The sequence below is a fragment of the Vulpes vulpes genome, chromosome 2 (genome assembly GCF_048418805.1).
Source record: "Vulpes vulpes isolate BD-2025 chromosome 2, VulVul3, whole genome shotgun sequence".
NCBI classification, from domain to species: domain Eukaryota; kingdom Metazoa; phylum Chordata; class Mammalia; order Carnivora; family Canidae; genus Vulpes; species Vulpes vulpes.
Genome location: NC_132781.1, coordinates 4,687,624 through 4,691,813, shown reverse-complemented (window position 1 = coordinate 4,691,813; position 4,190 = coordinate 4,687,624).

The window sequence follows — 4,190 nt, the reverse complement described above, 5'->3', positions numbered from 1 at the left end:
CACTCTGTCAAATAATTTTATCTTCTTATCTGTGCAAAGTAAAAGTATTAGCTTGCTTTCACATGGGGGTGTGTGTGCATAAATATGGGTGTACTGCTCTTTAATCGAAAATTTAATAAGGTATATATTGAAATTTGGTGGGACCTTGAACGACCTTGACTGAATCACAAATGTCTTCTCCACTAGTATGAAGAATTTTCCACACCCCAGAGTCTTCTCATACCCATACTTTTGACAACATAAAATAGCTCAGCCTCTATGGAAAACAGGGTGGTTACAGAAAAAACTAAAACTAGAATTTACTGTATGATCCAGCAGTTCCATTTTGGGGTATGTACCCAAAACTATTGGAAGCATGAACTTAAAGGGATACTTGTACTATCACGTTAATAGCAGTATTTTTTACAGTTGCCGAAAGGTGGCAGCATCCCAGGTGCCCATCGGCAGATGAGTGAATAAACAAAATTGGTCTGTTCACGCAGTGGAGTATTATCCAGTCATGCAAAGGTGTGAAGCGCTGACACCTACAGCACGGATGCACCTTGAGAACCCCAGGCTAAGTGAGACATGCCTGTCACAAAAGATAAATACTGTATAATTCCATGTGCGTCAAATACCTAAAACAGTCAAATTCATAGAGACAGAAAGAATAGTAGTTGCCAGGGCCTGGGTGGGTAGAGGAACAAGGAAATGTGTTTAACGGTGTTAGAAAACCATAGGCCCAAAATGGTGTCACTTAAGCCAAGTCACCAAATCTGGACTTAGTACCTAAGTTCCTTGCAGTGTCGTTTGAACGGTCAGGAATTTTCTGATCAGCATCAGTGAGGTGATCCATTACGTGGGCCTTCTCCAAACCACAGAAGATAAGGGAATCTGCGTGGTAAGACCCACTGCCCCTCCGTTAAGGGATGGTGATCTTGCCTCAAACAGTCCTTTCCTTTTTTTTTTTTTTTCTCTAACAACTTTCTTTTCCTACCCTCCTTCCTATACAAATCTTCCTTTGTGCAACTCTCTACTTGGTGTGGCGACAAGATGCTGCTTGATTCGTGCATCTCTTAATAAAGCCAAGTGGATCTTCAAATTCACTCCAGTTGAATTTTGTTTTTGTTTTTGTTTTGTTTTTTTGACAATGTGTATAGTGTGTCCTCTGGGGAAGGTAAGAGTTCTGTGTTTGGACAGTGGTGATGGTTGCACAATGTAAATGTACTTAATGCTGCTGAACTATGCACGTCAAAATGGTTAACGTGGTACATTTTGTGTGTGTGTGTGTGTGTAGTTTTTAAAAAAGATTTATTTATTTATTTATTTATTTATTTATTTATTTATGATAGAAATAGAGAGAGTCAGACACAGGAGGAGGGAGAAGCAGGCTCCATGCCGGGAGCCTGACGTGGGACTTGATCCCGGGACTCCAGGATCGCGCCCTGGGCCAAAGGCAGGCGCCAAACTGCTGAGCTACCCAGGGATCCCCTTATGTGTGTCTTACTACAATTAAAAATAATGAAAAACTGAGGGGAACTGCATAAGTGCTTGTGTTTTGGAGGACCGCAGGACCACCCCTAAATTGGAAGATTTACTGGAAGGAATTACGGGATTTAGCTTATCAGTGTACTCATGGCTCGGGTTAATTATGGTGACATGGTAAGGATGGATCACGGGACAAAGAGCCAGGCAGACTCTGGAGGAACCCAGGCACAGGCTTCCTTACACTCTCCTTCCCCTTGTAGCAGGGTGCAGGGGTGCACGAGCACCTGGCCCTGGGGGGTCCCAAACAGACCAGGCTCAGCCTCTTGCCACTGACAAAACCCAAAGCCAGAGAGATGAGTGGTGGGAAACAAGAAAGGAATTTATTCCAATGAGGCCTCCCCCACATGAAGACAACGTCTCAAAGACTGTGCCCAAAGTGCTGAAAACACTTCTAGGTTTATATAAGGATGGTGTGGGACAAAGGTGGGTGGGGATGTGCAGGTGGGCGGTGAAGGTCAGGTTGATCCTTGTCTTGGGGTCAGTCAAGGGAGGTCTTGCTGGCTCAGGGCAGGTAGTTCCAGTTCCTCTGTGGGATGCTTTGCCCACAGGGCCTTTAGCCCGAGTTAGATCAGCTGGAGAGGAGAACTTAATTAGAAAGTACAGAATAAAGTCAGAATGGAGGTGGCTGATGCCCTCTCCCCCTGAGGGAACCCAAAGAGCTCCCTCTTCCAGCAGCAGGAACGTGTGCAGTGTTCCTGCCCCGGAGCCCACCAGGGACACAGCCCCCCAGGTTTCCACTGGGTGCAGGTCACACGGGCTCTCTCCGCCTGGCACATCTGGAGATGCCAGACCCTCAGAGAGACCACATGGTTTGCCCCAACGGGGCACAGGGAGCCGCCCTTACCAGTTAACCGGTGGCTAGAAATGCTCTGAGAGCCTGCGTGCAAGTCTGCAGGCGGCCTTCCAGGGACAGTGGTCTCAGGCCTGCTGTGCTAATCCTGTCACATGTAAGCCCAAAGCAGTGTTCAGAAGGGTCTTATACACAGGGTTGGGATAGTTTTTCTTCCTCACTAATGATAGAAGAAAGCCTACAGTGGGAAAGGTCTTGAAATGAACTGGCCCCCCGGTTTAATGTCAGACGTTTCTTTTAAGGTCACAATCCTTAGAATCGCTCTGCCTTGCTTGTACTTGAGAAGTAACTATAAGCCTGACTTTAATAGGTGGGACTCTCCAAATTTCCCCCATCCTGACACTTCCCAGGAAGGCTTCGTATCAGGGGACTTTAGAATTGTCCTCAAGAACGATGATCTGTCCTGAACCCATTTCTAGGCCTGCCTCATTTGAACAAATGTCAAAAAACAGGATAGAAAGGATTTGAATGATTCTAGAAACCTCACTGCTGTTCTTGAATCATGTTTAATTACAAATCAAAGCATTTAAACAGACTATTTGTGTCTATTTCCTCGAATTGAGACACTGATTTTTGGTTTTTTATTTTGTTTTTAACACGTTTTTAACACCTTTTTAAAATTTAATTTTTTAATTTTAGAGTATGATCAAGGAGAGGGGCAGAGCAGAGGAAGAGAGAGAAGCCCAAGCAGACTGCACTAAGTGCAGAGCCCAATGCAAGGCTTGATCCCAGAACCCTGAGATCACGACCTGAGCCAAAAATCAAGAGTCTGACGCTTAACCAACTGAGCCAGCCAGGTGCCCCAACACCTTTTTTTCTTCCTTTTTTTTTTAAAAAAGATTTTAAAAATTTATTCATGAAAGACACAGAGAGAGAGGCAGAGACATAGGCAGAGGGAGAAGCAGGCTCCCTATAGGGAGCCTGATGTGGGACTCGATCACGACCTGAGCCAAAGGCAGATGCTCAACTACTGAGCCACCCAGGCACCCCACCTTTTTTTTAAAGTCAAGTCTGCACCCAATGTGAGGCTCAAACTCATGACACCGAGATCAAGAGTCACATGCTCTACCAACTGAGCCAGCCAGGCGCCCTTTGGGACACTCATTTTGAAATTGAAAAAAATATTCTTTGTAATATTGATGCAGCTTTGGAATATCAGTGAGGTCTGGAGCCAATGGCCAAGAAAATTCTTTAGACATCTTTGGTGCAGAAAGGTGATTTTATTAAAACACGGGGACAGGACCCATGGGCAGAAAGAGGTGCTGCCCTGGGGTTGTGAGATATGGCTGATTATATACCTGGGAGTTGGAGGAGGTGAGGAAAAAGGGAAGTGTCCAAAAGGACTTTGATATGCTAAGGATGATCCTCAGGATACTATTATCAAGCTAAGGTTGTTTTTCCCTCTAGCAAAGCATTAAGACAGTTGGGATTTTCCTGGAGGAACTTCACACCTATCCCACCCAGGGTGGGGAGGGGGAGAGAGGTTGCCCGGTGTCTGTCACCTTGTGCTTTGTCCTCAGCTTGCCTTCTGCTCCCTCATCAATATGACCTAAGTGTCCACTTCTGTTACTTCTGGTCCTCCAAGAAAAGGGAGTCTTGGGCAAAGTGGATCAAATTCCAGCCATAGAGTGGGACAGATGTAACACAGAAGAGATAATTAGGTTTGAAAAGTTAATGTCTCATTAAACTATAACTACTTTGGCTTGTTTGGTTGGGTTCTTTTGGGTAGGTTCCCAGCAAGGAATATACAGACAACTCTTTTCTACAACTCCAATTTCTGAAGAAGAGAACTGTCTATATTTTCTTAAGAAAT